General features: G+C 35.4%; 1 long non-coding RNA gene across 1 annotated transcript; it reads left to right on the top strand.

Annotated features, from left to right (window-relative positions):
* Nucleotides 1-11,104: 11,104 nt before the first annotated feature.
* On the top strand, nt 11,105-12,455 carry LOC124383014. Its single transcript, XR_006925170.1, has 5 exons — nt 11,105-11,253; nt 11,625-11,689; nt 11,841-11,953; nt 12,139-12,195; nt 12,336-12,455. It is a non-coding gene; the product is annotated as an uncharacterized LOC124383014 (long non-coding RNA).
* The last annotated feature ends 516 nt before the right edge of the window (nt 12,456-12,971 follow it).

The following is a 12,971-nucleotide window of genomic DNA, read 5'->3' as shown; positions in this document are numbered from 1 at the left end:
ATGAAGACCCTCTGCCGGGATGGAGCGACTGTAAGACCCCTGTAACGGTGACTTTCTAGTCTTTAAGGGTTTTATTCTCTTTGCAACACCGAGTCCCACACTTTGAGAACCACTGAGCTAGGCTAACTAGCCGGCTAACTAATCTTAGCTTCAGTAGATTTCATCTTCAGGTTAAATATTCTACATTTAGTGAGTTATAAATAAATTATAAATATCTTAATAAAAAATAATAGAATTTATTTGTTTTTGGTCAACGTTTAGTTAAATATTCTAAGAAACTAGTTAACACCAAAACAGCGCTAGCAAACCCGGCTAGCATGAGGCTAATGATGATGTCTCCTACACCATTAACCGAAATGTCCATTTCTGCTCACTGCAACATTTCTGGAAATTTTATCACTAATTTTTATGTTTTTTAGTCAAATTTATTATTTTTTCCTGCAAGTTCACCTGTTTGAGGCTTTTAATGTGTGATTTGTTTCTCAATAATAATAATAATAATTGTAATTATAATAATCATAAATATCACAATTAACTATTATTTTAATAATCAATTAATCTAATGATTTGTTCCAATTAATTGGATAAAAACACTTTTATAATTAGATGTTTTGCTTATTATAACTGTATAAAACGCTAATTCAGAGTATTCATGTATAAAAATGTACTTTAAAAATGCTCAAGTCACATATTGAGTTTAACAATCTTTAATTTAGAGATTTTAAAGTTTATAGTAGCTGTTTGTTGACGAGTGCATGTGGATTTCACCTTGAACACATTCACTCATGCTGCATTTCTTCTTTCTGTAAAAAACACAAAACAATAAATCATTTGAGTATAAAAGATGAAGCAATTTGTGTAAATCAACATTTGTATTGTATTTTACAGATATTCACAAACATACTTAAAATATTTATATAAAATACAATAAAACATTGTTTTGACCATTTTTGTTTAAAAACTACAGACATTTTGTTCAGTTGTGAAAATATTAACATCTAGAATATATAACGAATTAAATTTTGTATGATAATGAAATGATATTTGCTTAAATTAAATATACAAACATTGAAAACAAGCATTTGAACATAGTAAAGTTGCAGTAAATCACGTTTGAGAACAGAAGTTACTGTTGTAGACAAATGCTATAAAAAGAGAAACGCAGCAAATTAACAGACTTAATGGAAAAAAAAGGAAAAATATGCATTGGTGTACAAATGCTGTTATTTGCTGCTTTCAGATTTAGTGTTTGTTCCCACTGTTTTAATTAAATCATCACAATGTCACTTTATATAAACCAAAACCTAGAGTAAACATTTTTACATGACAAATCATATCTACTGTTCAATTTCAGAACATCAGGACCAGTGAATTATGGATTGACTATTAAAACTGAGAAAACTCAAATCCAGAGCTATAGAATTGCATGTACACTGAATAAAATGCATGCGTTTGAATTGAATGCACACTAAATAAAACAGAAGATAATCACTGACCTCGTTCACACAAAACTTGGAAATGACAGATTTTTCTTCATCTGTCAGAGAAGGAAGTTCACATTTCCTTTAAGAAGTGCATCAATCCAGTTTGGAGATAAAACATCTGCACAGGAATCCTGCAGTGTTTTTAATGCACTAGTGATGAGGGATTGATCAAGTCGAGGCTTTTTAGCGGCACTGGGTGGTGGCATGTCTGATGCAGCTCTCTTTGTTCTAATATGAACAAAATGTGATCAAATCACATGACACAGACAATTCTACAGTATAGATAATACATTAGGAATGTGATATTACAGGAAAATAATCAGTATAAATGAAGTAAAAACAGTAATCGAACTGATCGAACCGATTGTGCAACCTGATGCTCGCGAGTCACGACAGAACAGATCCAGTGTGACTCCCGAAGTTACAAACAAACAGTTTACACAATAACACTTCAATAAACTACACCATTTTCACATGATGAGGATTACAGCATTCACTCACAACCAATTTCATTATCGATTATTATGTGATTATTGTTGCAGCTCTAATAATAAATAATAAACTCAGTGTTTCAAAGAGAATAAAAACCCATAAAGTTTGGAAACTCACTGTTCCAGCAGTCGACAGTCGCTCTATTGAACATTTTTCTACTATTGAACATCAGGTAGCTGATAAGTGTGTAAGTAGTAGTAGAATATAGTAGACCCTTTAGACCAGGAGTCCTGTATGAGATCTGTTTAATGTGAATTGTGTGTTGACATGACGTCCCTCCTGAAGGTTGTCGGTTACGAGACGGAGACAAAATGGTCTGAACTCTTCCAATTAAAATCTCAAGAGGCAGCTGACGGCAAACTTTTAACGACCTTAAAGTGTAATCTATTAATATAAAGTGTGTGTTTGGTCATATGAGGGGATTTCAGTCAGCATCAGGGGGTAATTTTGCTGGTGTCGGCATAAAGACCAACAGCAGTGTGTAAGAGCAGTGTCTCTGTTGTGTTACAGCTCCATCAACATTTTAATTTTGTAAGGAGCGAGACTGAGAGGAACCACCACAACCAGAGTCCACCCACATCCAGCTCAAGTTCCAGCTGTGGAGGAGAAACCAGCTGCAGCTCAAGTTCCAGCTGTGGAGGAGAAACCAGCACAATTTTTTAAATCAGTTAAAGCTCCTTCAGCATCTGTGAGTGAAGTCCAGATCTACAAGGACACTACATAACAACACACACACACAGTGAGACAGAGTTCTCCAGGGTTCAGAGGCTCAGTTTAATACCATGTGATTTTATTGATTGAAGCACATTTTATTTTAAATATGTGAAGCTTTCTGGCACTACAGAGGAGGTGACGCTGCCCGACTGCCTAAAAAAGTTGCAATTGTGAGAAAAAAAAACTTTTTTGGGTAAACCTTTTTTTATGTGGCAGAAACAGACTTCCATATGAATCTTCTCCTCACCCTCACTGTTTTCTCCTCTTTCCTCAATTTTTTCATTCTGCAGCATCTTTTACTTCCTACCATCTGACTTCAGTTCATCACCTCACCATCTGTGTGGCTTTTTCCCCTTTTCACTTTTTGTGTCTCCAGAATGTTTGTACACCAGTCAAGTGTTTGTTGTTTTTTTTTTTTTTTTTTTTTTTTTATTTATTTATTTTTTAAACACAATAAACACAAACCTTCAACATCTCAGCATGTCTCTGCAATTACTGTCCTCACAAAACGTGGGGCACGAATCCACCACCCTGAGATTAAGAGTCTCATGTCACATGGGCCTCATGCAAAACACACGCCGGCTACTGACTGCTGGTTTAGAGCCAAACGTGGTTTATCCAAACCACCAAAGGAGATGTTAATGAAAGATCTCTGTTGTGCAGTTGGTTAGTGTGTTCTGCTGTTAGCCAGAATGTTGCTCCTGTTAAAAAGCTCAGGGTTACAAAGGACAGGAACTGCTGCTGTGATGTCCGAGTGGTGAAGGCGTTAGACTCAAAATCTAATGGAGTTTCTGCTCACAGCGTTTCATCAATGTGTGATAGTGATTTATTGTTAAGTCTTTACTGTGTGAAGTGAACGATGTACAGAAGTGTTTCATGCATAGAAGAAACGTTGGAAACAAACATAATCTGGTTTACTGGAGGTGAAAGTTGTTTTGCTGGGACGAGGAGGAAGAACATTAAAACTTACATTATCTCTTTAGGAAACATGATTCATCTTGTGCTTTCTACAAGATCAAAAAGGTTCAGAAAAATCTTTTTAAACAAAAACATGTTTCAAATGTCTCAGACATGTCTAAAACGTCTCAAAAGGCTTTAGGAGACGATGAGTGGACATCTTGTCTGTGGCGGTAGAGGATGATGAGTGGACGTCTCGTCTGTGGCGGTAGAGGATGATGAGTGGACGTCTGCCTGTGGCGGTAGAGGATGATGAGTGGACGTCTCGTCTGTGGCGGTAGAGGATGATGAGTGGACGTCTCGTCTGTGGCGGTAGAGGATGATGAGTGGACGTCTCGTCTGTGGTGATTTTGTCAGCACTGGGGTTTGGCTCTGAAGCTGGAAACACACCTGCTCCCCGTCAGAAGAAATAGTTTGATCTGCTTAATAAGGTTTGTGCTGACAAAAATGTATAATAGAAGATGATTAAACACAGTTCCCATAACCTAAAGGTCTTTAATTGTACAGAGTGAGAAATGTCCAATGCAGGTCCACGGCCATTTAAAACTTTTCAGAAAGGTCTTTGTGGATTCCACCCTCCTAAAGTGTTCATTTCAGACTTTCAGGTAATCCTCTCTTTCATGTCACGTCACTGTGAACCTGCACAACTATATTTTAAGCTCAGTTTATATTTATGACCTGCGTAACTCATATAAAACATGGCAAGCAAGAAAAAAAAAAAAAACAATAGATTTATATATTTTTTAATTGCCTTCAAATGTTGCCGTTATGAGACCATTTATTACTAATTTTAATGTTAAAGTGTGTTATATTTATAGATCTTCATATCACTTGACTTCTGCCCTCAGACTCTCACTAGTGTACAGAGATGATTGTGGATTAAACATATTAATGTGTGAATGTTAGATTTTGCAATGTTTCTTCTTATTTACATCTGTAAAAAATACCAAGACTAAAAGGTAAATAAAACCTGTTTTCCACACTCTTTATTGTTCTTTTACCAGGTCGTAAGTGTTCCACCTGCTGCAAGTGTTCCACCTGCTTTACTCCACTCCTACTGCTGTAGCGCCCTCTACCTCCACCCCCACCATTATACAGCCTGCACTTACATTATCACTGCTCATTCATTATTTTCATATTTCAGTATTTACTCCACACGCAATTATCTCTGGAACGTCCCCAAAGCCTTTTATAGTCATATTGTCTTTTATTGAATAGAAGATCATTTGTGTGAATTTTAAAAAGAGCTTTATATGTCATCATCATCATCATCATCATCATCATTATTATGTTTAAATTATAATATACAATATGTGTCTTTACTACCTGGTAGTCAAAGTTCATCTCCTTCATTCAGTGATTCATCTGCATCCAGACCTGCTGTTTCTTCTGTTCTGCTCCTTCAACCATTTCCTCCTCGTGTTTTGAGCCACTCAGAGACTTGATATTATATTATTTATATTATTATTTATTTTATTTATTGTACTGTTTATGAATATTGTTTGCTAATGTTTATATCGCTGTGTAATGATTCTAATTTTGTGGATTTACTACTATTATTATTTATTGTTATTATTAGTTGGTGTTTTAAACCCACTGTCACTTTTTATCATTGTACGTTTATATTTATTGTTAAATTGTAAAATTGTAGCATTTTCAGTAAATAAAAATAAAATGTTTTATTGTTCATAGAACAGTGACTCGTGATTTATTCTGTGAACCTGCTGAACCCATTATCATCTTTATTATTATTATTATTATTATTATTATTATTATTATTATGAATATAAATATAAAGCATTAATGCAAAACATGTATCCTATATAATGAAAAAGAGACTTTTGATAAAATAAGTGTAAAAGTTAAATAAATACATTGAGAAATGAATTTATATATTTCATGCACTTTATTGCAATTTCCAGTAAAAATGTAAAAAAATGTCTGAAGGTTATAAATTAACCTGAATGACAAGTGATTCATTTTCATTCACATTATTTACATTCACATCATCAGTATTTGTGTAGATTATTAGGTGATTTTAAACATGCCTGAGGTGAGATCTGAACCAGCATCATTCACATCAGTGATTTCCACTGGGAAGAACATAACAATTTAGATAAATAAGATGTTTTAAACTCAGACACCACCATCCACTTTACACCTTATGTGCATGAGAACAAATATAAAAAATGGATATAATGAAGTACAGTTAAAAACTTTACTGGTTTACTCACAAACTTTTCTGTGTGCACTTTCCTTTCTGTGAGCTTCTTCAGACCTCATCCTCACCAGTCTAAAGCTTGTCCTCCTCCAAGGGTCCAATCAAGTGGTGGTTCTTGTCCAGGGATGTTCCTTATCTGTGGGCATACAATATTCTCTATAATGAACCACTTCCATGTTACTGAATTTTAAATACAAAAACATTTCTATTAAACAGTTTTTTCTTATGATAAAAATCCCACCATTTGTCTACATCTAGGCCTTATTTGTGTGTGGTTAAAACTCCTCTCTAAATATATTTTCTCTTAAGGTTAATGTTTTTCTCTTAAGATTAATGTTTATTGAACTCTTTTTGTTAAAAGTATTAACGTATATGTTTATAATGTAAACAATTATAAACTCTTTCTGAACAGAGTGGGGTCCATCCTGATTATGTTCCTCATCAAAACCACTAAGAACTTGAACGTGATCTTCAGTCAATTTAGTGATCATCAGCACAGACCTCATAGTCTTCACCAGAGTCTGGATTCTTCTGAAAACACACACAAAAGCCCTACATCAGTCCTAATCCTTTTCATCTTGTAGTAGCTATACATTTAGCTGCAACTGCACTAATAGTACATTAAAAATGCTACAAACTTACTAATGAGAATCAAAATGAGTGCGACTCAGCTTTAGACAGTGTTTTTCCATCTGCACTAAATGAATCTATTCTTAAACAGACTGCTCCAGTGTCTGTGTCTGTCCTCCATCTGCTGAAAATAAATGATCTTCAGCTGATCTTCTGCTCATCCTACTGCAATGTGTGCTACTTACACGTGTGTCCTCACTGGTGTCTTCACCTGGTCTTCTGCTCTGGTTCTGCTGCAGGATGGAGGAGTGTGTTGCACTGTTAGAAGATGGAGGGATCAGTGGAGCAATGATAGAGGATGGAGGGAGGACAGGATTTAAGTGAATCAATGCTTCAGATCAGTGAGATTACAAGATGGATTTAAAGCTGTAGATTTTATAGGAGGGTGGATTTTATTTGTACATACTGTTCTTTCCTTTAAAAATGGATTGAGGGGTTGGTTTGGGGAAAGGAAGAGGCTTATTCATGTTTACTCCAATAACATCACTTGGGAGGGGCAGATTTGATTCTACCCCTCTGACATCTACTCGGATGTCTGCCCTGGAGAATTAGTGCAATGAAACGGTACTTGGCAGTGAGCTGCACAGGGTGGAGCTGGTGGATGGAGCTCACGTGGCTCTAAAGCAGATGAAGCATCAGTGGAATTCATGATGGAGATGCTGAAGCAGCTGGATGTTTTTATTTAATGGTTTATAAATTTATAGTGTTTTAAATGTCTTTATTACACAAATTACAAACTATTTAATTTAATTTATTAAATTTATTTTATATATATTAATTTATTTATATACATTTTAATTTAATAAATAAATTTACACCTTTGGCTGATCTGGAACACTTGGCTGTTGCAAACAAGAACAGAGCAAACACCGTACTAAGACGTCTCTGTAGCAGCAGTTTTCAGGCTACTTGGTATGTTTACTGTAAATCTTGAATTTGAGCATCTTCTCACATTATTTGTGGATTGTTCAGTTTTTTACTCATGTTCTTTGTCCACCTGAAACAGGACGACTTGGCTAACAAGGGCTTAAGGAGAAACTCCCAATGTCAGTCCAAAATCTGACAAAAAAGCATAGATGTGTTTGGAACAGAAAAACTCAGGAAAGATATCATTAAATCTTTATTCTCTGATGTTTAGTTCTTTATCAACAGGAAAGTGCTTCAGCAAGTCCTAATTTTATGATGGATTTTGTGTGCAGATTTGCCGTGGGAGCTGCAGCTTGCAGTGGTTTATGCCACTCATGATCTGGCAGCCAGCAACCCCAAAGTCGCTGTAAAGATTTTGGAATCATGGTGACAAGACATCACAAAGCTCATTCCTCCAGCCGTCACCAAGCCTCAGACTCTCTTTATGAATGATTTAATAGATTACTTTAATAGTGATTTACATCTAAAACTTTTGTTCATAAAGAAATAAAATACATTTTAGATCTGTACAGTGTTATCTGCTGTCTATTATAGTTTATGTTTATGTGGAAAAAGCCTGTATGCTATAGACTTCATGATGGAGATGCTGAAGCAGCTGGATGTTTTTATTTAATGGTTTATAAATTTATAGTGTTTTAAATGTCTTTATTACACAAATTACAAACTATTTAATTTAATTTATTAAATTTATTTTATATATATTAATTTATTTATATACATTTTAATTTAATAAATAAATTTACACCTTTGGCTGATCTGGAACACTTGGCTGTTGCAAACAAGAACAGAGCAAACACCGTACTAAGACGTCTCTGTAGCAGCAGTTTTCAGGCTACTTGGTATGTTTACTGTAAATCTTGAATTTGAGCATCTTCTCACATTATTTGTGGATTGTTCAGTTTTTTACTCATGTTCTTTGTCCATCTGAAACAGGACGACTTGGCTAACAAGGGTTTAAGGAGAAACTCCCAATGTCAGTCCAAAATCTGACAAAAAAGCATAGATGTGTTTGGAACAGAAAAACTCAGGAAAGATATCATTAAATCTTTATTCTCTGATGTTTAGTTCTTTATCAACAGGAAAGTGCTTCAGCAAGTCCTAATTTTATGATGGATTTTGTGTGCAGATTTGCCGTGGGAGCTGCAGCTTGCAGTGGTTTATGCCACTCATGATCTGGCAGCCAGCAACCCCAAAGTCGCTGTAAAGATTTTGGAATCATGGTGACAAGACATCACAAAGCTCATTCCTCCAGCCGTCACCAAGCCTCAGACTCTCTTTATGAATGATTTAATAGATTACTTTAATAGTGATTTACATCTAAAACTTTTGTTCATAAAGAAATAAAATACATTTTAGATCTGTACAGTGTTATCTGCTGTCTATTATAGTTTATGTTTATGTGGAAAAAGCCTGTATGCTATAGACTCCATGATGGAGACATCAGACAGTTTGGATCAGGACCAGCAAAACCCATCACAGTGAGCACTGGGACCTCAGGGCCGTATCCTCAGTCACCAGCAGTTCACACTGTGATTTATTGTGGATGATCAAACACACACCCTTCATACACACTTTTACCCTCTGTGGTGACTGAGAGCCAGGAAATGATACACCAGTGGAAGGTTGAAAAGTCACACCGTAACAAGAAACATGTTGATGTGCTGAAAACGGTGCACAATGAGAAGAAAAAATGTTGATCATGTCAAAAAAATAGAATTAAACTGGTCTAAAAATATAAAAAGTAGAAAGTACAGATATTTATGTACAAATTTAATGAGTGAAAGTAAAAAAGTGTAAAAAATAAATAGTGAAGTAAAATACTGATAGCAGAAAAACCGACTTAAGTACAGTATTGAAGTATTTGTACTTCATTACTTCACACCTCTGCATTTTACACAGAGTCTCAACTCTTTTGGAATTGGGGTTGTATTTCAGAGATTTTGTAGAGAAACAGGAGCAAGAAGAAAAAAGAAGCCAAACTGAAATCCAGTCAGAGTTTCTCACAAACTGTTCCTGCAGGATGCAGACCAGGCAGCCGTCTCACATGAGCTGTTTTTCAGAACTTTCTATTGAAATATTTAAAGTTTCTCAAAGTCTGTTACACCAAACCATAAACAATCAGACAGTGCCATGTTAAGCCTTCAGGCTGGATGCTGGTTTGTGAATGGAGGAGGAGCAGAAAAGCATAAGAAGGAAAAATGCATAAGCGCATATGGAAACCAGGGGATATTTTATGAGGTTAATATTGAAGCTTCTGCTAGAGATGATGAATGCGGCGGTGCAGCTGTGGCTACAGTGAAAAGAGACTTGTTGAATTGTGTTCACTGGGTTTCCTGCTTTAGTTAACGGCATTCATTCACGCTGTATGAAATGTCTGTGATGCAGCGCTCTGTTATACTGCATATCTGTATAATTCTATAGCTGTGGCATCATAATGATGTTATTAAGAGGGGACTGAGACCTGCCACTGTATAAACTATTAAAATCAAATCAAATTTTATTTACATTTACATTTGCAGGATTTAGCAGATGCCCTTATCCAGAACAGCGTACAAAAGTGCTTTGAGTCTCTAGTAATGAATAAATCTACACTGGTACACAAGATTACAAACTTAATATAAATATAACTCTTGAATTCAACAAACTTGGAAAGTGCTAATTGAAGTATTTCAGGAAGAGGTTGGTCTTCAGTCGTCGCTTGAAGATAGTCAGGGACTCTGCTGTACGGACATCTAGGGGAAGTTCATTCCTCCACCTCGGTGCCAGAACAGAGAAGAGCCTTGATGTGTACTTACTTATTTGTCACATACATATACATACAGAGTACAACATGCAGTGAAATGCGGTAACTAAGTAAATAAAAATATAAAATAAACAAAGAAATAGAAAACGTAGCCGGAGCAGTCGTGACTGACACCGTCTTGATGACAACGAGTAACGCTGTGCAGATCTACTGTGTATTTTATTTATTTACGTACAAAAATATACAATGTTATAAATATAATCTGTAAAAAATATTTATAAAGAGATCACATTTTTAGGCTTTATGTGATGATGGAGGAAGCTGATCTAAGGCACTTGGTGACGGCTGAGGGAACGCACTTGAATGTGATCTTTTTTTGATTCAGGATCAGTTGCGAAACAAAGCCCAGGTGCTCGTAAGCTCTTAGTAAATGCTTCATAAAGAAAACATGAAAATTTAAAGCATTCAAAAACATACAAAGGTTATTAAATACAACATGCTCTAAAATTACACAGGAACAAAAACAGTGTTATTAAAAACAGGGGCTTCTCTGCATTGAACTGATGCTTTTTCTAAAACAACTCATATAAAGTGGCAGGAAAATTCCTTTGGAGTTTTTAGTCGCTTACTTTACAAAAAAGTTCCATATTGTTAATCTGGACCTTTTAACTGAAGATCAAAGCTTGGAATAGAAGAAACTAATAACACTAATAATAATAATAATAATAATAATAATAATAATAATAATAATAATAACAAGAAGAAGAAGAAGAAGAAGAAGAAGAAGTGCATTAGTTAGAAACAGTTGAATTTTAACACATAGGTCACATTGACAATTGTCAGTCTCACACTGCCCTCTAGTGGCACTGTCTAAGTTCTCATTCGAGCGCGAATGCGGAAAAAAAAAAAAACACTGACGTCATTACCGGACCTTGTTGAGAGCAGGAAGCGACCACGTGACCACTGTGCAATTTATCAACACTCTGGACGTTTTTGTTTATGTGTATCCTAGCAACTGTAGTAAACAAACCAGCGGCTAATAATCACTGGGTGAAAATTGTCATTTTGCTGCAGCGCGTCGAAAGGTAAAGTTCTCTCTTTTCTTCACTCTCATACTGAACATGTAATATAGTACATTTCATACTGTACATTTCAGTGTGTATCCCCTTTTCTGGATAATTTCTCTTGACAAATTTTACAACATTGTCTGTTGTTCTTCTCAGAAAATTATTTTAAATACACCAAAAAATTTAAGAAAGGAAAAAATACAATGTTATTTAAACTTTACAGGCAAAAAACGTTTAAGATATTTTATTTTATTTTTCGCGTTGTTTACATAAAACATTAATCATTACATAAAAATACACAAATAATTTAGGCGCGGATGCAAAGAAAACATACTTTGTAGATTTCAGTAACTGTATTTAAAAGTTTTCATGTTTTTGTATTTTTGCAGTAATAAAGACTAATGGATTCTGTTCCCCCATGTGGTGACGGCCCCTGTAACGCTCCAGTGGAAAGGTGTGTGTTTGTGTACGTGTGTTTGTGTTTGTGCGTATGTGTGTGTGTGTGAGCATACGTTGAGTATGTGGGTATTATCTTTCTGACTCTCTCTCTCTCTCTCTCTCTCTCTCTCTCTCTCTCTCTCTCTCTCTCTCTCTCTCTCTCTCAGGATACCCAAAAGCGCAAACCCTGAAATGGGAGATGCTCCCAGAATTGTAAAATATTATGTGGATGCCATCATACCGAACAATTTTAGGGGACGTCAGCTGAATCCAGACCGAAGTAAGTTTCTTTTCAAAGCAGATGCTGTTACTGAACCACTGTGAACGAGTGTGTGAGTGATTGTGTGAACGAGTGTGTGAGTGATTGTGTGAACGAGTGTGTAAATGAACTTGTAATCATGAATCATTTCATCATGTTGGAATTCGTACATTTTTTCATGTTAAATGTGTTTTTTTCTTCTTTAGCAGTTAAAGTTATTAGTGTCAGGGTGATCCGAAAAAAAAGTTAGAGTTCAGACACGTGTAAGTATCTTCTCAAAGGAAATGCTGTTACAGAACCACACTGTGAACGAGTGTGTTAAATCTCATTCAGCTACTATACATGCAATCGTGTGCTTCTTGTTCCTGCTGTTAAAGTGTGTGATCTTCTTGTTGTTTTTCAGATTCTGTGAATGATCACCTCCAAACCTTCACCACCACCTAAAGATATAAAATATCACAAAAATATAATACTTTAATATATTTTATCATATATAAAAACAAAAAATAAAAAAACAGTAAATAAACCCAGAGTCTCTGATTGTATTACTCCCCATTCTACTGGATCCACTGCAGGGAGTTTACTTGGTGGCACCTGAAAGTTCAGATCCCAGGTGATGCACAGGTTAAGACTCAGACACACACAGACACACAGACAGGACGAAGCCTCTTCTGCAGCTGCCTCACAAAAAACCCTGCAAACAGTTCACTGAATCACTGTGGTCTGTTAACAATGTTAACAATGATGAAGCTTCATGTACCACAAATATAACAAAGCATCTAAAAGTAAAACACCATATAGAGCATGTCTGAGTACAGCTGAGGAGAGCAGAGGAGGAACACAGACACGACCCCCATCTTCTGGATTGATTCAGTTCTTTAGTACAATCTTTTCAGAGAGTTTTACTTTATACCATACAGATTGTTTCAGATATGAAGATATTTCAACTGGACATTTTTTAACAGTCATTTTTTAAAAAACATTTTATACATATTTAATAGAAGTATCGTATCAGTGATTCTCGTCTTGAAAGAACTCA

This window comes from Silurus meridionalis, chromosome 3 (genome assembly GCF_014805685.1).
Source record: "Silurus meridionalis isolate SWU-2019-XX chromosome 3, ASM1480568v1, whole genome shotgun sequence".
Classification (NCBI taxonomy): Eukaryota; Metazoa; Chordata; class Actinopteri; order Siluriformes; family Siluridae; genus Silurus; species Silurus meridionalis.
This window is presented reverse-complemented; position numbering and strand designations above follow the sequence as displayed.